Genomic DNA, 24,777 nt, shown 5'->3' with positions numbered 1-24,777 from the left:
TGGTTAAATCCCAGTTTTCCAGCTGTCTGTCTTCATTTTCAGTCTCCCGGACTGGTCCCCTGAGGATGGCTCTGTTCCACTGCCTGGGCTCCATGCTGCCAGCCATGTAAGTAAGGCTGATTTATAGGCTCCTGGATCTGCCTTGAGGACATTTATAAATCTCTCATCTTGCTCTGGCTTTTATAAACATGTAAAGATGACAGCACACATTTCCAGGGTGATAACAATGGGAGAAACTGTCTCTGCAATTGCCTACCCAGAGCCTGCTGTACATCTCAAAGCCACCTGTGTGTGGAACCATGCGGATGCTTCCCATGGACAGAAGATGCTCTTAAGGGCTTTATACAAATCAGTGACTGGATCAAAACTTTCATTTTAAAGGAAATTTAAGGACCAATTTCAGTTGCAAGAGACTGTTTTGCTTTAAATAAGCCTAGAATGGGTGTTACTACCATGTGGATTTTAAAATCCCTACACTGAAACAATTCCTACTTGCAGCCAACTATTCTTGTTGCCCCAGATTCTGGGTCATGTGACATCTCTGCATCGCCACCGGCGTGGAAGGACTGGGTAACCAGCCAGCTGGAGATGGTTAATAAGAAGGCACTGGAGTGATGGAAAGTTCCCTGGAAATCACCTGCTTCCTGTGTCACCTCCCAGATGGAGAAGGTACTGGCTTCTAAGGGGGAGGTTGCGCATCGCTTGCTGAGGGTTTCTACAGAGAAATGAAATCCCAGGTGTTTCAGAGAAGGGAAAGCATTGTCATTGCCATGTGCTCTGTGGTCCTGCCTTTGTCTTTTCCTTCCTTTCCGGATCAGAGGGTCTTAGTATTGATGGCCTTTGCTCTAAGAGTCCAAGCAAGAATGCCCGCTGGATATGGAGGTGCACAGAAAGAAGAGGCTGATTCCTTGGAGAGGGATGGGTGGCAGGGTCTAAAACGTTCTCTTCTGTATAGTCGAGTCTGTGGGCTGGACATGGAAGGAAAGTACCCCAGCCCTGATGCTGCATGCACCGGGCAGCCACAGGCTGGCTGCCCCATCACTCTGCTGCATCCTCTCCCACCCGTAAGATGGGGTGACTGTTGTGGCATCCTCACCAGATACAAAGAGATTTAATGCAGGCAGAAGTACCTTATGAAAGTAAGTTCCATCTTTTGTGTGGAGTAACAAGCAATCAGGGAAGACTGGTACTTGGCTGCCACCAACAGTGTGTGTCTTCAGGAGCTTTTAGAAACAGGTGTACCTCTTTTAGCAACTCCCCCCACCCCTTTACACTGACTAGCTGAGAACTGCTTTCCATATTTGTGAAGCTGTATTTCCGTCTGTTCTCCGAGGGGGTCGGGGTGTCAGGACTACTGATAACTTGTTGGGGCTTAGCAGGGAGCTTGTTAGGTCTAAGCTCGGGGTGAAGGGGGCAGGGGAAGGTGGAAATAGGCTGTGGGGGAGGAGGTTTGGGAGACAAACCATAATCCACATTTTCTCCTAACAGGATATTCATCAAACCTAATTTTGGATAAAAGTGACGTAAGTGACATTTTCTAAATCATGTTACAAACTTCTTAACTTGAAGTGTCTGCTTTTTACGTGTTTAGCTGTGCTGTGTGTTGTTAAGACTCTTTGGATCCAGTTTGGGGATCTAAACTCATCCACTATCATTAGAGCGTTGTCCTTTTCCCTACCTGACTGTAAAAGAAGAGAAATGTGTATTTTATTGGAGAGAATGGATACATATATATGTGTGGCTGAATCCCTTCGTTCACCTGAAACTGTCACAACATTGTTAATCGGCTCTACCCTGATACAAAATAAAAAGAGAAAAGAAAGAAATGTTTATTTTATCTCAGTGGGTCTGAACCTCTTCACTAGACTTAGTGAATACTTCTGGGGTGGCGTGACTGAAGGTCGCTTGGAACCTCCGTCACGAAGTTCGTCATAGAAAGAAGTAAGTTTAGTGATAATCTTTTCTGCAGTTTGTTGGAGCTCTGTTTCCCTGTCTGTGAAATGAGAAGCTTAGATTAGTCGCTCCTGTCGTCAGCACAGAGTAAACAGCGTCCTTTCAGGACGATTTTCTCTGCTCCTGCCCCACCCTAACCTTGGGGCTTAGTAAATAGTCAACGCATCCACAGGGATGGGGAGGGGACGGGTCCTCAAAGGTTCTTCTGGTCCACTCAACCCTCACCCACCATTCCAATATCTACCAGCAGGAAAACCCAAGCTTTCTCCAAGCCAGTTGAGTTCAGTCAGCAATCCTATGGGGACTGATGTATGGAACAAAATCTGTGCTAGGTTCTGGGAATACAAAGCAAGCGAATGCCTGTCTTCCAAGGGTTTTTCCATCTTGGAGGGGGAGGACAGAGTCAGGGAGACGGAACAGTGAGATAACAAGGTCAGGGCTCTGCAAAGTGTGAGCTCAGGTGGGGAGGAGCATGCAGGGGAGGAGAGAGTCCCCTGGATCCCGCCTCCCTGGATGGATCACACAGTAACTCAGAGTCAGGTCTGTGGGCTCCACGGCCAGCTTAGACCACACAGAGTCCACCATAATGTGCTCGCCCTCTGAAGACTACGGAGCCACTTCCAAACATTCTAATATAATCAGAGTTCATCTGTCAGAGGTGAGAGACCAGTGGCGGGAAACCCCCCTGCCTCCATTAACCTTCACACAATGGACCTGATAAAGCCCCGTCTTCAAAAAAAGTGCCGGCAATCGCTTTATCAGATGTAATTACATTTTCTAATCTCACAGAGACTTCCTCGAAGCCACTGAGAATCTCAGGTGAAGGATCTTCCCAGAGGTTATCTGTTTAGGTTCTGTCCAGTTTACATCTGCAGGTCTAAGCTTTATTAAGCATTGTCCTCGCCCCACAGGTGGTGTCACACCTAAACCCAGACAGACTGACCCCCAGCGCTAGGGGCCATCGACTCTGTCTCTGAACCATGTCATCCCTGCGGCACTGGGCCTCTCTCTCCTGCTTGGGAGGCCTGAGGCTAATGGAACCTCGAAGGCATTTGGTGAAATCTGGGCTGAGGCTGATGGAACCTCGAAGGCATTTGGTGAAATCTGAGCTGAGATGGTGCCTGGTTCGTTCAGTGTGATGCCCTGAGTGACACACACCTCACAGGTGAGGTCTGGGTTACGCCTGAGGCTCCTGATTGCTGGACCCAAGATTTCACATGCAAGGAGGCTGTCAGTGTGATTGGTGATTAAAGACAAGTGGTGCAAAAACCTGGTCTGAGATTGTATAAACATCATAAGTAGGGAATTCTCCAGTAGTCCAGCGGTTAGAACTCCAAGTTTCCAATGCAGAGGGCACAGGTTTGATTCCTGGTTGGAGAACTAAGAGCCTACAAGCCCCATGGTAAGGCCAGAAAAAAAAATCATAGACAAGACAAGCATATAGATGCAAAGAGATGACTTATTAGAAAAGACCCTGATGCTGGGAAAGATTGAGGGCAGGAGGAGAAGGGGATGGCAGAGGACGAGATGGTCGGATGGCATCACCGACTTGATGAACATGAGTTTGAGCAAACTCCGGGAGATAGTGATGGACAGGGAAGCCTGGTGTGCTGCAGTCCACGGGGTCGCAGAGTCAGACACAACTTGGCAACTGAACCACAGCAAAGACAAGTGACCAGTTTCTCATCCAGGTCTTATTTGTAACTTGATTAAAGAGAAGAAGAAAAACTTGGGGTGGATGCAAGGAGGGACAATGCTGGCACATATTATCATCAGCCCTAAATGCCTTCAAGTTCCTCATGTCTTTCAGTGAGTTCTTCTCTTTTGGGGGGACGTATTTTCCTAAGAGCTTTAGGATTTCTCATCTCTGACTGTGCTGCTTGCTGAGGACTGATTTGGTCACAGGTTCCCTTATCCTCTCAGCAAACAATACAGACAGTCATCGCCCCCCGCCCCGCACCCCCCCCCATACCTAAGGCTACTGCATCTTAAAGCTCAGTGTTTCTCTCTTGTCAAGTTAGAACCTTGACTGTCTGTCTGGTTAAACAGACAGAAGGTCCGTTCTTCAGAAATAACTGTGCAGTACTTCCATTTCCCAGGCACTCCTTGAAAAGAGTTCTGTGTGATTATTTGCCCTTTTCAGAAGTGATAAATGCCAGTTAATTCAAGTACCAGGAGATGGTAAATGGTGCAACAGAATAAATTAGCCACTTGGTCCAGGTGATCAGGGAAGCCTCAGTGGCTCAGAGGTAAAGAATTTGCCTGCAGTGCAGGAGAGACAGGTTGAATCCCTGGGTCAGAAAGATCCCCTGGAGAAGGGAAGGGCAACCCACTCCAGTATTCTTGCCTGGAGAATCCCATGGACAGAGGAGCCTGGTGGGCTACAGTCTTTGGGGTCACAAAGAGTCAGACACAACTGAGCGTACACATGCACACCAGGTGATCAGAGAAGCCACCTCTGAGGCAGTTGGGTAGCCTGGTATGTGGGGAACAGCACCCCCAGAAAGCTCACCACAGCCCTACCTGAAAACCAGCTCTGTAACCAGGGGCCCCTCTGCAGCCTGAAATCTACCTTCCCCTGAGGGACCTTTTGGTCCAGGACAGATGGTCCTTTGTGACACCAGGACTTGATCTTGCGCAAGGAACATCCTTTCTCTCTTGTACCACCTTTAACCCACGAGAACTATTTAGTCTGGTCTATTTAAAGAAAGTGGTGCAATCATGCCAAGGTGAAGACTGCCAGAAAAAACAAAATCCTAATCACTCCTTTAAAGTTATATGTATTGCAAGTGCTGGGTAAGCTGTTCACAAAGCACCGCCGGGTTAGACCTCACACCAACCACACAAATGGGCGTCACACCCATTTCTAAGATGTGGAAACTGGGGTCAAGAGGTTGGGAAGGTGCTCGGGTCACTCACTGGTACACAGGACAGCGGGCAGGGATGAAGCCACACCTCATGTCCTTTACTGTTACTCTTGGCAACTAAACTCACCGAGCTTTGAAGAGCATCTCGTCTGGCCAGACAGAGCACACGGGGCTGGGACTGGGGCTGACCTAAAATCCCCTGTGTTTACATGAACTTGTGTTTTAAATTTTTATTTAATTTTCATTGTATTTCATTTTTCATTTAAATTTCACTTTTCATTTAAATTTCCTTTATAGTCTTCTACAGTTAAGTCTGTACATTCTTGCATGAATCAGAAGTAAAAAAAAAAAAAAAAAGAAGGTGGAATTTGTCTGTAGGACATATGTTGTTAGTCGCTCGCTCAGTTCTGTCCACGGCCTGTAGTCAGCCAGGCACCTCTGTCCATGGAATTCTCCAGGAAAGAGTACTGGAGTGGGTTGCCATTTCTTTCTCCAGGGGATCTTCCCGACCCAGGGATAGAACCTGGGTCTCCTGCATTGCAGGCAGATTCTTTGTCTCTGAGCCACCAGGGGAGCCCAGAACAGATATTGTTAATACAAACAGTGTATTCCTATATACAGTTTTTCTGTATACAGCTTTCCTATACACAGTTTTTATATATAAATGTATTACTATATACAGTTACAAATAGATGGGGAAACAATGTAAACAGTGAGAGACTTTATTTTTTGGGCTCCAAACTCACTTCAGATGGTGACTGCAGCCATGAAATTAAAAGATGCTTGCTCCTTGGAAGAAAAGCCATGACCAACCTAGACAGCATATTAAAAAGCAGAGACATTACTTTGCTGACAAAGGTCCATCTACTCAAAGCTATGGTTTTTCCAGTAGTCATGTATGGATATGAGAGTTGGACCATAAAGCTGAGGGCCAAAGAATTGATGGTTTTGAACTGTGGTATTGGAGAAGGCTCTTGAGAGTCCTTTGGACTGCAAGGAGATCCAACCAGTCCATCCTAAAGGAAATCAGTCCTGAATATCCATCGGAAGCACTGATGCTGAAGCTGAAACTCCAATACCTTGGCCACCTGATGCGAAGAGCTGAGTCATTTGCAAAGACCCTGATGCTGGGAAAGATTGAGGGCAGGAGGGGACGACAGAGGATGAGATGGTTGGATGGCATCACCGACGCGATGGACATGAGTTTGAGCAAGCTCTGGGAGTTGGTGATGCACAGGGAAGCCTGGCGTGCTGTAGTCCATGGGGTCGCAGAGTCGGACACAACTGAGTGAATGAACTGAACTGATACACAGTAGGTGTGGACAAACACTGTTTGATTCCACTTATACGCGGTGCTTAAAACAGTCAAAATCAGAGTCCGAAAGTACACTGGTAGCTGCCAGGGGCTGGGAGGTGGTGGTGGGGGGAGTATTGGGGAGGGGAGATGAGGAGTCAGTATGTAATGGAGACAGAGTTTCAGTTTAGGAAGGTGAAAAATTTGGGAGCTACATGATGGTGAGAGTTACACAGCCATGTGAATGTACTTAGTGTCACTGAACCGTACAGTAAAATATGGTTAAAATAGTATGTCTTATGTGACTTTTACCACAATCAAAAATGTTTAAAAAATTAAAAAAGCAGAAGAAAATGTCAAAGATGTTCTTGAGAAGAGGAAGAGTGAGGAATATCACAGATGGTCAGAGGAAATGATCATTTTCAAGCTGCTTGAATGAGCTGAATCACTCTCTATTTGTACAACTCACGCTCCTGTGTCTTCAGGGCGTGATGGTTGTGTAGGATCGGTTCCTGAAGATGTTTTAACAATCCCTCCTGCCTCCACTGCTCTCCGCCCCACAATAAGGCAAATCAAACCGGGGATCCAGGACTCTCCTCTGTAACACGCAGAGGTGGGAGAGAGTTGCATGCGAGCCAGTGAGCTATGCGAGGAATTTGCAGAGGACACAGGAGTTCATGAATGGAATGGCCTCCAAGCTCGCCAAAGCATCTCGTTCCTAATCTTCTTCGGTGTTATCAGAGTGGGTGGAAGCCCACAGCCAGCCAGAGTGCAGAGACAAAGCTCATTTTCCAGGAGGGAGGGCCCTTCCCCCCGATGATGCCCCTTCCTCTCGTATTCTTACAAGATGGTGAGCGGCTGGCCCACTCAGCGTTCAATCTCCCTTAATCGCCTGCTGGCTGCCCTACCTGGCAGCCCACACTGACCTCTCTGATGCCTCCTCTTGTGAGGGAGCCATGGAGGTGGCCAAGAGAGGAGGTGGGAGGGGAGATTCAGGCCAAAGGAGCAACCTTGTGCAAAGGTCAGGGAGGCGAGAATAGGGAAGCAGCTCAGGGCTCTGAGCAGAGGTCCCTCCAGCCAACTCCCCATTACCATCACCAGGGGGCTTGGAAGGTGCCCAGGCTCACGGGTGACCCCAGATTAACAAACAGGACCTCTGTGGTCAGGACACAGATATCTGCAACCCCAGAGGGAGCCATGGCTGAGAACCAGGGGTGCCACAGTGAACCCAGAGAAAGGCAGGGGTGCAGCCAAGAGCTGGCATTGGAAAAGTGTGCAGAGTGGATGGTGGGGTCCCTGATGAACCTCCAATTTCTTAAGCACGAGGAGCAGAACCACCTGTGAAGAGGCTGCTGTGGTCCCCAGATAGGAGATGGCAGTGTCGGCCCTAATTCTGGACACAGGAAGGACCCAGAGCACAAGGACCGTTTCAGAGATCAGAGGCAGTCAGGTGGGGAGGGTTAGGGGGAGGGGTGGCTACGTAGCCAACGGGATGAAGAAACGGGGACTGGTCAGGAAGACCTCTTTACTTTTTACGTGAGTATAAATATAGCGTATTTACTTATCTATTTTGGCTGTGCTGCATGGCTTATAGAATCTAAGTTCCCCGACCAGTGATTGAACTCACACCCTAGGCATAAAAACGTGTGGAGTCCTAACCAGTGGCTGTGCTGCTGGACTCAGTCGCTGAGTCATGCCTGACTCTGTGACCATAGTCCACCAGGCTCCTCTGCCCATGGGATTTCCCAGGCAAGAATACCGGAATGGGTTGCCATTTTCTACTCCAAGGGATCTTCCTGACCCAGGGATCGAACTCAGATCTCTCGCATCTCCTGCTTTGGCAGTCAGACTCTTTACCACTAGTGCCACCTGGGAAGCCCCCTAACTACTGGACCACCATAGAATCCACAAAATAGGGTACTTAAAAGAGGACTATTCTGGAAAACCCTAGAAGTATACTTTCCAGACTCAAATATTCATTGTTCTGTTTACCAACTATTGTTTACTTTGTAGAAAATAATTTTTAAAATGTTCACCAAAAAGGAAGACATGAGTGTCTGCAGTAATGAGCTTTCTTATTCTTACAAATAAAATCAGAAGTGGTCCTCAACATAGCCACCCAGCTTAATTCAGCTCCACTCTGGGCTCTCCATGGTATTTTTCATCACTGGCTCACTTTTACAGAGGGAACATCAGCATCATCTTCTGAAGTCTTTCAGAATTCAAATCTACACAAAATTGTTAGGAGAGAGCAAGAGAGGCGAATATTAGAGGAGTTTTGGGAAATGATAAAATAAAAACAAAGTCCTATGATTATGTCAATAATAAAAAAAGTTTATGTTATGAAATAAAGCTATGAGGAGGGTACCCAGACCCACAGTTGCAAATGTAACTAAGCATTTAGCACTCGATCCATTTTTAGGTTTATTTCCGTCGTAGGCACTGAACTGCTTTTGCGCTGTGGTGTTGGAAAAGACTACAAGGAGATCCAACCAGCCCATCCTAAAGGAAATCAGTCCTGAATATTCTTTGGCAGGACTGATGCTGAAGCTGAAATTCCAATACTTTGGCCACCTGATGCGAAGAGCTGACTCATTGGAAAAGACCCTGAGGCTGGGAAAGATTGAAGGCAGGAGGAGAAGGGGATGACAGAGGATGAGATGGTTTCATGGCATCACTGATGTGATGGACATGAGTTTGAGTAGGCTCCGGGAGTTGGTAATGGGCAGGGAAGCCTGGCATGGTGCAGTTCATGGGGTCGCAAAGAGTCAGACTGAACTGAACTGCTGCTGCTAAGTCACTTCAGTCATGTCTAACTCTGTGCGACCCCATAGACGGCAGCCCACCAGGCTCCCGCGTCCCTAGGATTCTCCAGGCAAGAACACTGGAATGGGTTGCTATTTCCTTCTCCAATGCACGAAAGTGAAAAGTGAAAGTGAAGTCGCTCAGTCCAACTGAGCTGAGGCACTGGTAAATCATGACACAGAGCACAGTGGGCGGAGCACTAGGTTCCACAGCCTGGCTGTGCCTCCCACTTTCCCTGGGACCCCAGCTGTCCTGTCTCTGTGGGCCTCAGATGCCACTCTATCTCATGAGCCCTTGGAATAAGGAGTGTTTCTCCACCCAGTTGCCTGTTAGAATCCCCTAAGGAGATTTTACACATCAACGCCCCTAGAAATTTCTGGTAGTAGGTCCTTGACATCAATATTTTTTAAAAATTCCCCAATATATGGGTTAATAAAACAAATATTGTATATTAACACATATATATGGAATCTAGGAAAAAATGGTACAGTGAACCTATTTGCAAAGCAGAAATAGAGACACAGATCTAGAGAACAAATGCATGGACACTAAGGAGGGGAAGAGGGAGTGGGATGAATTAGGAGATTGGGACTGACAGATGTACACTACTATGTAGAAAGGGAAAGTGTTAGTTGCTCAGTTGTGTCTGACTCTTTGCGACTCCCATGGACTATAGCTGCCAGGCTCCTCTGTCCATGGAACTCTCCAGGCAAGAATGGTGGAGTGGGTTGCTACTCCACTTCTCCAGGGGGTCTTCCCCACCCAGGGATTGAATGCAGGTCTCCTGCATTGCAGGCAGATTCATTACTGTGTAAAATAGATAACTAATGGGGAACACGGTGGTGACCATGTTGGGAAGGAAACTGAAGGAAGAGAGGGTATATGTGTATGTGTGGCTGATATACTTTGCTGTGCAGCAGAAAACAACATGACATTGTAAAGCATCTAAATTCCAACAACGAAAAAAAAAAGAAAAATCTCCCCAAGTTGTTCCAGTGCATTGCCCAAGCTGATCATTACTGGATTATCAAGATGATTTCTATGTTCTCTTCTAAATATCAGGTTTTTTTAAAACCTAATTTCATGGGACACTTCTCCCTCAGTCTCTCATTTCAAAAAGAAAATCCGGAATAGCCCAAGCTTCCTTTTGGTTCCAGGAAGCACACACAGGCAGAGACACAGCAGTCAAGACCAAGGTTTAAGTACGCCCTCAGCATTGGGATGGTTTGGCTGATTTTAAGGAGAAATTCTCCATAGCTTCTGAAGGGGCGTTGCTGTTTCCAGCTGCACTAAGAGGCCCCCAGGTGAGCAAGAAGGAAAGGAAGTCAATGGAGCCCCGGGCCAGCTCTCGGAACCGGCCAATCCGTGGTGGCCCTTCGGCCACTAACCTTTACGCCAGTGGAGTGAGCCGTCCCTGAACAATAGAAGCTCTGCCACTTTGAAGATAAGCTCACACGGCCTGCTTGAAACAATAATTCTGTACTTTCTTTCCTGTTTCTAGATTTATTTTAAGTATTAGTATAAAATGTCAGAGCAGCTGATAGCAGCCAGATCAGTTTGTATAAAACTCGACTGCCTGTTTGTGGTATATTATGGCTATATTTGACACAGGAAAGCACTTAATCATGCAGGCTATCAGCAGACCACACCCACCTTTGTGAGGACCCTCCGAGGCCACGAGATTTATCACTGTGAACTTGAACTGGATGGACAGGCCCTGATGGATAACATAGGCTACTTCTGAGAAGTTGGGGCTAGAAGGGTACCATCCACAACCCAAGGGCCAGGAAAAGGTCAGGAGCACAGAGCTGTCTCCCACGGAGGGCCTGAGCGTCTCCCACCTACGCCCTGGCTCTCATCTCAGGCCGTTGAAATCTTCCGAGTGGAAATCTGATGATGTAGCAATTGCGGCAACCTCCCGAAGCTCCATTTCACTCCAGAATGGCTTTTTCTGAGGCTGCTAACCACAGTTTTCTCCACACACCAGCTAATCAGTGAACAGTGAATCTGTTTACAGAAAAAGCCTAGCATCACCTTTGTTCACTAGTCTCTTTTCTGGTGGGTTACTCTGTTTGCGTATTTGCAGGTCTCAGCAGTTGGGAGGCTGGCACTGCGGGCAGGGGGTGGGGGTGGGGCCCCTTCTCTCCTTTTCACCTACTGGACACCTGAGGCCCATAAGAGAAGTGAGGGCTTCTCTGGTGGCTCAGTGGTAAAGAATTCACCTGCCAATTCAGGAGACACAAGTTCAGTCCTTGGGTTGTGAAGATTCCACATGCCATACAGCAACTAAGCCCATGTGCCACACTACTGAGCCTGCACTCTAGAGACTGGGAGCCACAACCACTCAGCCCACACACCACAACTATGAAGTCTGTGCACCCTAGAGCCTGTGCTCTGCAACAAAAGAAGCCCAAACACGTTGCTGCAACTAGAAAAAAGCCCACACAGCAACGAAGACCAACACAGTCAAAAATAAACAACCAAATAGAGAAAATTACTTTTTAAAATTACTTTTTAATGCAAACAGAGAAACTGAACCTTTAAAAGCGAAAAGTAAGTGGGCTGACCATGGCGAGGTGTCCACAAGTCTCCGCCATCCAGAAACCCCAGCCCTAAATCCTTCTGCTTGCAGGTGAAGCACTCAGGCCATTCCATCTGGTGCTGGCATTTGCCCAGAGTCAAAAACTGAATTCCGCTCCCGGTTTCCCCTTCTGTAGTGGCAGTGTAGTGGCACAAGTCACCTGTGCTGTCTGCTTCCACCTCTGAGATGGGGGCGATTGTCCCCAGGTACCCAGTGTGCTGGGATGTACCCAGATGGGAATGTACACTGCAGAGGACTAGTGTCGAATGGATGGGAAAATACCATTGTGTTGTCATTAAATATTAATATTCTTAAATACCTGATTGGAATTACACTCTGGGGCCAGTCTCACCACTCACAGCTCAGCTCTTCCAAGTTGCTTACAAAACCCCTCCTAGCCTCAGTTTCCTCATCTGTAAGGCAGCAACAGTAGAATCTTATAGCTTCTTTTTCTCATTATTATAAACATATTCTGACATATTTTTGATGGTAGAAAGAGTGGGAGAATCAACTACAGAAATCCGTGCATCATCTAGACCCAAACATTTTTTCTCTGATTTCCTCCAAACCCAAGTCCCAGGCAGCAAGCCCTTTCCCAGTCTCCGGCTAATTAGGTTATGTTTTCTAACATCACCACTGTGCCATGTCGCACCCAACAAAATCAATAACACTTCTTTATCATCATCCAATATCTAGGCCACAGCCAATTTTCCCTGATTTTCTCAAAGATGTATTTTTATAGTTGGTTTATTCACTCAGAATGAGAGTAAGGTTCAAATGCTGAACATGGTTACTATATATCTTAAGCCACATTTATTCAGTAACAGTCTCCCCCCTCCCACCCCACCCCCACCTTAAATCACAGCATAGTTATGTTGGAGAAACTGTATCATTTGTCTCCTGGAATGTTCCACATTCTGGATGAGGTTGATTGCTTCTTTCTACTGATATCTAACTCTCCCTACCCCATCCTTAGTACAGATGTCCTGGTAGGTTTATGGGAAGGATTACATGAGTTGATACCTATATATTCGTTTGTAAAAGCTGCTTACACAAAGTATCACAAACTGGGTGGCTTAAACAACAGACCTTTATTCTATCACAGTTCTGGAGGCCAGAAGTCTCTCTTTGGCTCCTAGCTGCCGTTTCTCCCTGTGTCTCTTTACCTCCTCACCCTTGTATTTGATTCTGTGTCCAAACTCCCCTTTCCTAAAAGGACGCCAGTCATATCAGGTTGGGACCTACCTCAGTGACCTCATCTCAGTTAACCACACCTGCAACAACTTGATTGCCCGATAAAGTCACATCCTGGGGTGCTGAGGGTCAGGAACTTGAACATACGCGTTTTGTGGGGACACAGTTCAACCCATAAGAGCACAAATAAGTGGCACATGGTATTCTATAAATATTAGCTACGTTGTCAATAGTTCCATCATGACCATGTTATATTGTTACTTATTTAAGGATTCAGTGAGTCAATTCATGTAAAACATTGAACACAATACCTAGCCAGTAGTGAAATTTCTATAAATATTAGCTATGAAGCTGTAATGTGTTACAACGTTACTTATTTAGTAATTGTTTGTGTTCTAATGTATATTCATGTTAGAATGTTTCTTCTTTAGTAATTTTAATACTAATTTAAATTCGCTCTTGTTGTTCAGTCGCTCAGTCACGTCAGGCTGTTTTCAATCCCATGGACTGCGGCACACCAGGCTTCCCTGTCCTTCACTGTCTCCTGGAGTATGCTCAAACTCATGTCCATTGAGTCGGTGATGCCATCCAACCATCTTATAAGACTCAGTAAGAATGAGCCTCAGGCCAAATCAATTTTACTAGGTAGGGGCACAGCAAAAGGTCTGCCACTTGGGAGAGAAGAGGGTAAGGGGGAGCCTGTGGCCACCAGAGCAGCCAGAATCCCCCGCTGGGGACGGTCAAGTCCTGGCTCTCCTGTGTCACTGGCCATACCATCTGGACAAGCTGCTTCTTCAGACTGAGGTTTCCTTCCCTCCGAAGTGAGCAAACATTTGATATTCTTCAAGCCTCTTTCACTTTCGCTATTTCGAGGTTCTATAAAGAAAAGGATGGTAAAGGGCATAGCAGACAACGTCATTTATAACGTTAAGAAAGTTATTTCTCTCTGTTTATAGTATCATCAAAAAATTTACCAGTTATTAGGCAACTGGTAACCATGCTTAAAGCCTTCCCTGGTGGCTCAGTGGTAAATAATCTGCCTGCCAATACAGGAAACATGGGTTCGATCCCTGGGTTGGGAAGATCCCCTGGAGGAAGAAATGGCAACCAGTTCCAGGATTCTAGCCTGGGAAATCCCATGGACAGAGGAACCTGGCAGGCTACAGTTCATAGGGTCGCAAAAAGCTGGACATGGCTTAGCCACTAAACAATAAGAAGAGTCATGCTTAAAATACACCATAAAAAAATTGGTTTTTTGTGAAACTGGTCAAGTAAAAGGTCAGCTTCTTTTGTAAGACAATCTTCTTCACTTTGGTTGATCACTAGTTGTTTTTTGTTTTCTATCTCACAGACCATTTTTATTTTCTTTTTATAAGTGAATTTTCTTTGCTCTCAGTGTTTTGGTTATTTCTTTCTCATTTTTAAGCCTCTAATTACCTTCTTTTTTAACTTTTTAAAGTTTATTCTATATTATAGTATAGTCAATTTACAATGTTGCATTAATTTCAGGTGTATAGCCAAGTGATTCAGGTACACATATACATATATCCATTCTTTTTCAGATTCTTTTCCCATATAGGTTATTACAGAGTATTGAGTAGAGCTCCCTTTGCTATACAGGAGGTGTTTGTTGATTATCTAGTTTGTATATCAACTAGCTACTTTCTTTGTCTTCTTTTTTCATTTTTTCGTCACTAAGCTCTCTTTCCTGATCTGTATTCTCTTTTATTCCCCTCCTTGGTATTCCCCTCCCACTCATTTCTTCCTTCTCCAGTCTGGAGAAAGGAGTCCAAATTTCTTGATACAAAGATAGAATCCCAGCATTCCAGTGAGAGTTCATCCTGAAAAATCTACTTACTTTTTTCAGATGAAACCAACAATCAAGAAAGCTGCTGCTGAGAAGAAAGATGCAGGACTCAGCATAGAACCACACAGCTCTTCACAGCTTTACACAAGGCTCTGCCTCACACCCCACAGAAAGCCACTGTCCCTGCTGGATAACCCTACCTGGGGACAACTCTCCCAGGGAGCTCAGATTCACTGCCCAGGAGCCTGTTGGGAAGGACGGTGGGCAGGTGTGATGCTCAGCCAGGAGGGAGCCTGTTGTGCAGGCAAAACACAGCCTTTGAGACGCTGACATCGTGACAAGAGTGAGGATTCATGTCTGGATCATCAAAAATGATCACTCATTGAAAAGCAAGTCTGGAATCGACCGAGGGCTCTTAATAGCTTCTCATAGGTGTACCCACAGTAAGGGGGACTCGGGGCAGCTGTGTGGGTATGTGGGGTGAAGCGGGCAGTGGGAGCTGCCTAGACCAGGAGCCAGTATCCAGGGGTCTGTCCATCATGATGGGTCCTTCATTTTCTGTCCCCACCCATCCATCAGGCAACATGTTCCTCCTGGTTTTGCTTCCCTAATAGACTTTTCTCCTGAAAAACACCGTTCCTGTTAGAAAAAAACTACGTGACTTTCCGTCTCAGACCAATTTCACTTGCTTGGACAGTACAAGCCAGTTTTCCCCTAAAACCCTATTACCCTGGATAAACTGAAAGGCCAAAGTAATACAACCACAGGTCAGCAACACTTGTGACTCGAGGAATAAACAATAAGGAAGGAGTCAAAGTCAGTTTCGAACGTGTAAGTCTGAGTGTGCAGTAGGATGACCCACCACAAGCACAACGAGGTGGAATCACACGAAACAGCCTGCAGCCCGGCCTGCCCCCCGGCTGTCTCTGATACCGTGTCAGGCCGGAGGGTCCCTCGGACACTGTCGGGAACCTCAGGGCCGTATCCCACACCCATGTTTGTCCAACAACGACATGTCAAGTGCTCACTACATGCACAACCCTGAGAATGTGCCACACAATCTTACAAGGATGAAGCACACAGGGCCGAGTGTGCAATATAAGACACTTGTAAGTGACTACAAGTGCAAATGTATTGGTTATTTGTACCATGTGTCATTTAAGATGCTGTTGGCAGCAAATACTAGAAAATTACAGCTTCTCATTTGGTTTAATGAATAAAATATTGTATTATCTCACTGGGGCTTCCCTGGTGGCTCAGACAGTAAAGCACCTATCTGCAATGCAGGAGACTCGGGTTTGATTCTGGGGTCAGGAAGCTCCCCTGAATAAGGGAATGGTGACCCACTCCAGTATTCTTGCCTGAAGAATTCCATGGACAGAGGAGCCTGGTGGGCTACAGTCCGTGGGGTTGCAAAGAGTTGGACATGACTGGGCGACTGACATGCACACATTATCTCACTTAGAAGTCTAGAAATAGGGTGACTGTACATTGGTTAAGGCAACAGCTAAGATGTCCTCCTGGACTAGGGTCTCTCCTTTTCCTTGGCTGCCCAGGACACTAGCCTTGTCGCAGGGCTGTCTCCTCATGGACACAGGAGGACAACAGTCACTACACATGACACATCAGATGAAAGACCAGGGCCCAGTGTGTCCAAGTGTCAGGGCTTCATTTTTATGGCCAATCATCTTTGGATCTGCCCCTCCCCCACCCAACGTTTCACTTCTCAGAATTCTCAATTATGTCACCAGCCAGACAAATATTAACCTGAGCACCTGGACCAATCAACACTCAACACTCCAGACCTAAGGAAGGAGCCCAGGACGCAAGACAGGGAAACAAAACTTGGACTCTGTTATCAAGGGGGGAAAGGCAGTGGGGGCTGTCAAGTGGACGTTTATGGAAACACGCGCCTGCTCACTGGAAAGTTTACTTGAAGCTGTTCAGCCCCATCCCACAGACGTGTAGACAGATCTAAACCTGGACTTCAAGGAGTCTGAGAGTCTCCCACTGCTTTGCAGGAGAAAGGAAAACACCATGCCTCCCAGAACCAAGGCCGGCGCTGGGGTCAACACAGCTGCTCCTCCTCAGAGCCCTACTGTGCGCCGGAACCCGTGTGCAGGTCTGCACTGAGCATCCCACACCCGTCAGTTCCCTTGCTTCCTCCCAAGTCCTGCCGAGGGAATGTCTTATCTCTGCTTACACTGACTAAAGGAGACAAAACCAAAAACTTTGCTTCGAGGAAGTGAAGACATTTGGTAGTCACACAGCTGAGAGGTGACACCGGTGAGGGTCAGCCCCTCTTCTGGTCCCCACCTCTCCTGCATCTTGTTGGGTGACCGTGGGGATGGGGGGAGCACAGCCGCATGCCCCTCACACGCTCTGTGCTGTCTCAGAACGTGGGGCTTGGGGCTGGGTGGAGAGAAGCCTCGGTGGCTTGTCCAGGGGGCTTGCTGGTTGTCTGAGGGCCACCTGGGAACCTGGAAGCTACAGAGATAAGGCTTTCCTCATCTGTCTCCCAGGAAAGAGAGCTCATCACCCTGGTGGCTCAGCGGTAAAGAATCCACCTACAATGCAGGAGACCTGGGTTCAGTCCTGGAGTCAGGAAGATCCCCTGGAAGAAGGCATGGCTACCCACTCCAGTATTCTTGCCTGGAGGATCCCATGGACAGAGGAGTATGGTGGGCAACAGTCCATGGGGTTGTAGAGGCAGACACGACTTAGCGAATAAACAACAAACAACATCGCTGCGGATGGTCACAGGAAAAGGAGAGCTGCCTTGTGAGAGGATCGGACATGTACCCTAGAGCCACATCATCCCATCAGACTTCTCTTCAGGGAATCTGGGAGGCCCTCTGCCTCCACCCTAGTCACCAGTGACACACGTGTGCTATGCTTCACTGCGCACAAGGTGTTCCCCACACGCCACCTCATCTGATACCAGAGACGACACAGCCCAGACCAGCGCCGTCCCAAGAGAACTTCCCAGGATGGTGAGGAGGTTCCGGATCTGCCCCGCTGAGGCAGGAGCAGCAAGCTCCCTGGAGCTGGTGAGCACGTGAGATGTGTCTCCGTGACGGAGGAACTGCCTCTTTAGCAGTAACTAATTTTAGTTTAAATTTAGAGAGCCACATCTGGCTGGCGGCTGCGGGGGTGAGCCATGCAGGTGCAGGCGTGGCATGCCTGCTCAGCCTCACTGCTCTGGTAAGCTCCACTCCTCCATTTGTGGCAACCGGCTGTGACCAGAATTCCTCCCCGGTTCCTCAAGTTAATCATCAACCTGGTCTCAATGCTGGAAATTAAATTCTGTGACAAGAAACCTCTCAAGTATGAGTTCAATAAGGGGAAGGGACCAAGAATAGTTGACAAAAACTTTCCCTTATGTCAGGGAGGTCTGAATTTGTTGGGCAATGAGTATATATATAACCAGGGCAAATATGTGTGTATATATATATATATATATATATATAGTCCCCTCGTTTGAGTGAAGTTTTCTACTTGGGTTCTGGGTAATAGGATGAGCTGCTGAAGCCAATAATGCAATACCCCAAGAAAATCTATTGATGAAGGGGCATGGCCATAGCTGTCTTTCCCCTCCTGGGAGAAAAAAACAGAACCTAAGCCTCTCCTGTGAGTCACTCGGGTGACCATCACTTCTAGAAAGCTCTAGGCACCAAACAGAAATCATTATCTGACAGCGGTCCTGCTTGTCAACCCTGGTCAGGCCCGTGAAGGGGACCGGGGGACCGGAGGACAGGAAGGGAGGGACTGCATCAGTGAAGTGTCGTGCTTGAACAGAAAAGGCACGAGGGTGACAGCCCGCCCCCCCTGCCTACCCGGGAAGATGTTTTTTGCCTTGTGAGGCTGTGGGTGTAGCTCCCTGTTAACCTGAACAAACCCTCCATCCTGCAGCAGGTTCTTCCCGGGCCCTGTAAGGTCATGGATGGCGTTTCTCTGACTGGCTCTCTGCCCACTAAGGGATCTTGGAAATGCTTGAGAAGAGCTGCCAATAACAACATCCCCACCCAACCCCCACCCACGGCCCACGGCCTCAGCCTCGCTGCTGCGTGAGGCTGAGGCCCAAGGGTGTCTCTGGCATCTCTGCCATCTCCACCGCCCGCCTTCCTGGACAGAGAAAGGGGCAGCTCAGCCGGGCAGGTGACCCTCACCTCCACCCCGGATCGAGTCCCATGGAGTCAGACACTTCATTTCATCATCATTATTAATAGCTGGGTGTGGGGATGTTTCCTGGAGCACACGATAAGAACCACATGGAATCAGGAGGAAACGAAGTCATGACTCAGCACTTTCCCCCCTCCCATCCAAGGGCTGGGGAGAGTTTCCTGTTCGACCTGAGGATATCTGGGGGGTCTGGGACGACTGCCCGGTGTCTGCTTGGAGATCTAACATCGCATGGGGTCAGGGTGGGCAGCCGCTGAGATTTGGAAAAATGGCAGCTAGCCTGTGAGGGTCACCCTCCAGCCCTCGGGTTTCTGAAGCCTATGAGCAGAATCGCCTCCCTCAGTTCATCACTGTGCCAGTTTCTCTTTCCTGCACTCCAACCAGTCTGTCAAAGGGCAGGAACCTAACATACTGAGGATTTTGTTCAAGGTCTCTCTGTAAATATAGAGGTATATCAGGTTAGCCTCTTTACCTCCCCATGAGGTAAGAAATATTAACCTGTTTTGTGGGTGTCCCAGGTAGCTCAATGGCAAAGACTCCACCTGCTAATGCAGGATATATGGGTTCCATCCCTGGGTCAGGAAGATCCCCTGGAGCAGGAAATGGCAACCCACCCCAGTATTCTTGCCTGGAGAATTCCACAGACAGAAGAGCCTGATGGGCTACAGTCCATGGGGTCACAAAGAGTCGGACATGACTGAGCGACTGACATTTTCACTTTAAGGTTAAATGAGGTCGTGAAGGTGGGGCCCTCATCCAATAAGACTGAAGTTCTTAGAGAAGAAGCTGAGCCCCTAGAGATCTCTCTCCTTCCATGGCCACAGAGGAGAAGACTTCATCTTGAGCCAGGATGTTGTCCTCACCAGAATCCTCTCTCTAGGCAGCTTGACCTCAGACATCCAGCCTCCAGCACCATGAGAAGATGCCCGGCCCTTGTTGAAGCTGCCCAGTCTGCTGGGGCCGCCCTCGCAGACTCAGACGCCCAGCTTGGGGCTTTGAGAAATTTTTCTTCAAGACTCTCCACGTTAACACTGAGAAAAACGCCATGCCCTGAAACTATGCCCCGCTACACCTTCCTTGCCACCGACCTGCCTCACCAGCACGGCTGGGACACAAGACACATGGTAATTTTCCAGAGACACCAAAAAAACTTAGTAATTAAGATAAATGCCATCTTATTGAAATATTCTTTCAAAGAATGAGTGTTGCATGATCAGTTGTGTCCGACTCTTTGGGACTACATGGATTGTAAGCCCACCAGACTCCTCTGTCCATGGGATTCTCCCAGCAAGAATACTGGAGTGGGGTGCCATTTTCTTCTCCAATTCTTTAAATAAATAAAAATTAATACCAACTGTTCCATAAGGCTTTGGCCCCTTCTGTTCTGCCCACAGCTAGCCAGGGTAATAACTGTCTATCCCAGGCTCTTCAGGGTAAGAGGAACCCCTGTGAATGAACCCCAGACTCCACTCTAGAGATGAAGGAACAACCACTCTTCCCAGGATAGATGATTGTTATTAAGCTGTTACTGATAATCAACACCTCTGGGCTGACCGCCGTTGTCTCCCAGACTTGATCCTGGGTGCAGCGTGCTCAGTGATGAACAAGGGGGTGCGGGCTGCCGTCTGCACAGGGACAGAAGCAGGTGAGGGGCAGTAACAGTCCACCGGGCTTGGCACAGGCAGCCATGTACCAAGAAGAGAGGATGACAGATGCAGGAGGAAGACACCAAAGCCTGACCGAGGGCATCAGGAATGGTGCATGGGCAGGTGACATCTTAATTTACCAAACACAGGGGCAAGGTGACATGAACGTGCGCTGCAGAGCAGCTGCTGTTCACTGAATATTCATATTAGTTGACAAATGGCAAACATCACAGCCCTGAAAACTAAGGATGTCCTACAGGAAATCTGTGCTCCTTTCTCAAACACTCCCACCTAATCCATCAACAAATTCTGGTGGTTTCACCTTCAAAATGCACAATCCAACCATCTCTTGACAAGTCCAGAGACCCCCCCCCAGCTGAGCCCCTAAAGCCCTGGCTTCCTCTTTTTCCTCCTCACCCATCTCTCAGTGCTGGTTCCAGAGCCGTCTTGTACAACTCGTCACACCCAGACCTGCCAACCATGTCTCCCTCTTTTCTTTTCTTTTTTTAATTTTAATATTTATTTATTTACTTGGCTGTGCTGGGTCTTAGTTGCAGCATGTGGGATCTAGTTCTCTGAGCAGGGATGGAACCCAGCACCCTGCCCGGGTCCTAGCCATGAGACTACCAGGGAAGTACCCAATTCTCCCTCTTACTCAGAGAAGTCCAGTGAGTCAGTACTTCTGCTGCACAGTTTGCAGGAATCCAGGGGACCCATGAAGAATTATTTATTTCTAAACAGTATCCACCCTTCATTTCTGTACCATCTCGGTTTCTAGTAGATTTTCCTGTAAAAATACTGCTCTGTCATTCTCTCCAATTTATCTGACCACAGAGGCTAGGGCTAGGCCTCTTCAGTTAGTCTCATACAGCAATTAGTTAAGGTTAAGACCTCCTGGACCCTGAGCAATAGAGGGAGGTCAGCCTGAAGTACAGACCCCAATCATACCCCACAGGGTCCTGGATCCAACCAGCTGAACAAATCCACAAACCATCAGGGTCTCCCTTAGAAATCAAAGTGGATTTTCCCTTAACTTTCTGTGTTAAGGAAACTTAACCCAATGCAAAAAGGCAAAATGGTTGTCTGAGGAGGCCTTACAAATAGCTGAGAAAAGAAAAGACACAAAAGGCAAAGGAGAAAAGGAAAGATATATCTATCTGAAAGCAGAATTCCAAAGAATAGCAAGGAGAGATAAGATAGCCTTCCTCGGTGATCAATGCAAAGAAATAGAGGAAAACAATAGAATGGGAAAGACTAGAGATCTCTTCAAGAAAATTAGAGATACCAAGGGGACATTTCATGCAAAGATGGGCATAATAAAGGACAGAAATGGTATGGACTTAATAGAATCAGAAGATATTAAGAAGAGGTGCCAAAAATACACAGAACTATACAAAAAAGATCTTCATGACCCAGATAACCACGATGGTATGATCACTCATCTAGAGCCAGACATCCTAGAGTCTGAAGTCAAGTGGGCCTTAGTAAAGCATCACTACAAACAAAGCTAGTGGAGGTGATGGAATTTCAGCTGAGTTATTTCAGATCCTAAAAGACGATGCTGTTAAAGTGTTGCACTCAATATGCCAGCAAGTTTGGAAAACTCAGCAGTGGACACAGGACTGGAAAAGGTCAGTTTTCATTTCAGTCCCAAAGAAGGGAAATGCCAAAGAATGTTCAAACTACCACACAATTTCACTCATCTCACATGCTAGCAAAGTAATGCTCAAAATTCTCGAAGCCAGCTTCAACCATACGTGTACCAAGAACTTCCAGTTGTTCAAGCTGGATTCAGAAAAGGCAGTGGAACCAGAGATCAAATTGTCAACATCCGTTAGATCATAGAAAAAGCAAGAGGGTTCCAGAAAAACATCTATTTCTGCTTTATTGATTATGTCAAAGCCTTTGTGTACATCACAACAAACTGTGGAAACTTCTTCAAGAGATGGGAATACCAGACCACCTTACCTCCCTCCTGAGAAGTCTGTATGCAGGTCAGGAAGCAACAGTTAGAACTGGACATGGAACAACAGACCGATTCCAAATTGGGAAAGGAGTATGTCAAGACTGTATATTGCCACCCTGCTTATTTAACCTATGTGCAGAGTACATCATGTGAAATGCCAGGCTGGATGAAGCAAAAGATAGTATCAAGATTGCAGGGAGAAATATCAATAACCTCAGATACTCAGATGACACCACCCTTACGGCAGAAAGCAAGCAGAACTAAAGGGCTTCTTGATGAAAGTGAAAGAGGAAAGCGAAAAAGCTCACTTAAAATTCAACATTCAAAGAACAAAGACCATGACATCCAGTCCCATCACTTCATGGCCAGTAGATGAGAAAACAATGGAAACAGTGAGAGACTTTGTTTTCTTGGGTTCCACAATCACTGCAGATGGTGACTGCAGCCATGAAATTAAAAGACGCTTGCTCCTTGGAAGAAAAGCTATGACCAACCTAGAAAGCATATTAAAAAGCAGAGACATTACTTTGCCGACAAAGGTCTGTATAGTCAGAGCTATGGTTTTTCCAGTAGTCATGTATGGATGTGAGAGTTGGACCATAAAGAAAGCTGAGTGCTGAAGAACTTATGCTTTTGAACTTTGGTATTGGAGAAGACTCTTGAGAGTCCCTTGGACTGCAAGGAGATCAAACCAGTCGATCCTAGAGGAAATCAGTCCTAAGTATTCATTGGAAGGACAGATGCTGAAGCTGAAACTCCAATACTTTGGCCACCTCATGCAAAGAATTGACTCTCTGGAAAAGACTCTAATACTGGGAAAGATTGGAGGCAGGAGGAGAAGGGGAGGACAGAGGATGAGATGGTTGGATGGCATCACCGACTCGATGAACATGAGTTTGAGCAAGTTCCAGGAGTTGGCGATAGACAGAGAAACCTGGCGTGCTGCAGTCCATGGGGTCTCAAACAGTCAGACACAACTGAGTGACCGAACTGAACTGAATACAAGCCCAAGGCATTAATTCTGGTCCAAGAGAACATGTAGGACATTTTATTAGCCACGACCATCCTGACCAATGAGTTTCGCCCAATTTAACTGGCCTTCAGGGATGCGGTCACAGCACTGACCATTTCAGGTAAAACCAGGGGCAGGTTCCACGCCACCTCTCCTAACTGGATGAAAGTCTCACGTCACAGGAGAAAGTGCCCACAGCTATGCATAAATAACAAGCCAGCATTCCTCCACAGTGCACCCCTGAGACCCAGGGTACAGCTGCTTTGGGAAAGGGGCTCCACTGCCATCCACAGGCCACATGATTCCTGGTGGTGTATTCTTAAATACCTTCAGGTCTCCTAGAACCACTCGTAGAAGTTAGGCCCCGAGTTGTCATGAAAAAGGAAGATTACCCCTGGGCTTCCCGATTTGATGCAGAGCACTGAGTGCACTCCAGGCCCCTGGAGAGAATGCCCACAGCTGTGGGGGCCACTCAATGGAACCCACATCACCAGGTGAGTGTGGAAGATGGACAAGGCCAATGAAGTGGTATCCTGGTCAGCTGGTACGTCTGTGGGTCCCAGTTCAGCCTGGAAAATGGAGTCTAGTCCTTATGTTTACAATGACTGGCGACTTCCCTGATGGTCCAGTGGTTAAGAATCTGCCTTCCAATGCAGGGCATGTGAGTTCCTTCCCTGGTTGGGGAACTACGATCCCACACGCCACAGGGCAACTAAGCCCGAGCACCACAAGTAGGGAGCCTGCACACTGCAGCAAAGATCAGTGCAGCAAAAAAACAAGCAGAGTGAGTGCCTGAAGAGCAGCCCTTATAACCTGTTAAGTCTGCACACGTTGCCTGTGGGCAGTCTCCGTTCACCCTACTGGGTGGTGCGGCCATGGCTACAGTAACCAGAAACGAGGTAGGGGACGGGAAGACATCCGGTGGTGCCAACCGTATGCTCTTGTCTTTGCGTGTGTGGGCTCCTCTGCTGCTGCAAACACGTCTTCTGCCGGCAGCGCTAGAACGATGAGGCTAAGCTCTCAGTTTGCCAGCAGGAGACATGCCTCCCGGTTCTTAACGGTCACCCTGATCACCTTGCTTACCCTGGAAGCTGAGAAGGGAGACAATTCCATCCTGGGGACTGAGAGATCCAGTGAGCAAACTGCCTCCCTCAGATGTGTGGACCAGGAAGAGAGGAGGGCGAAGAGTCAAGTTTGGAGGAGACTATTCCCACCCTCAGCCACACCGGACACCTGTGAGTGGGGGAGAGTGAAGCTCCATCTGATGCTGGACTGGCAGAGCCTTCTGCGTTAAAACCTCACCATTGTCGAGATGCCAATGGTCCAGAAAACCAAACACAAATGCGGGTCAGTGTTCCACTGACCAGGGCAGCCAAGGGTGCATCCCACGTGATGTGGCCCCCACTTTGTGAGGGTGGATGAAGAAGGGGAGAGCACACACAGCTCTGGAACAGCTTCCTTGAGGCTGAC

General features: G+C 47.5%; 1 long non-coding RNA gene across 3 annotated transcripts; it reads left to right on the top strand.

Annotated features, from left to right (window-relative positions):
* LOC109568677 (uncharacterized) lies at positions 1-20,048 on the top strand. 3 transcript variants are annotated; one of them, XR_011570572.1, is made up of 4 exons: positions 1-106; positions 521-669; positions 14,562-17,551; positions 19,408-20,048. It is a non-coding gene; the product is annotated as an uncharacterized lncRNA (long non-coding RNA). The 3 variants fall into 3 exon arrangements; XR_002182294.2 differs by adding an exon at positions 1,489-1,523 and having other exon boundaries at positions 14,562-20,048; XR_002182292.2 differs by having other exon boundaries at positions 14,562-20,048.
* Positions 20,049-24,777: the final 4,729 nt, after the last annotated feature.

The sequence above is a fragment of the Bos indicus genome, chromosome 14 (assembly GCF_029378745.1).
Source record: "Bos indicus isolate NIAB-ARS_2022 breed Sahiwal x Tharparkar chromosome 14, NIAB-ARS_B.indTharparkar_mat_pri_1.0, whole genome shotgun sequence".
NCBI lineage: Eukaryota > Metazoa > Chordata > Mammalia > Artiodactyla > Bovidae > Bos > Bos indicus.
The sequence above is the reverse complement of the archived record's forward strand: the minus strand, read 5'-3'. Positions and strand labels throughout refer to the sequence as shown.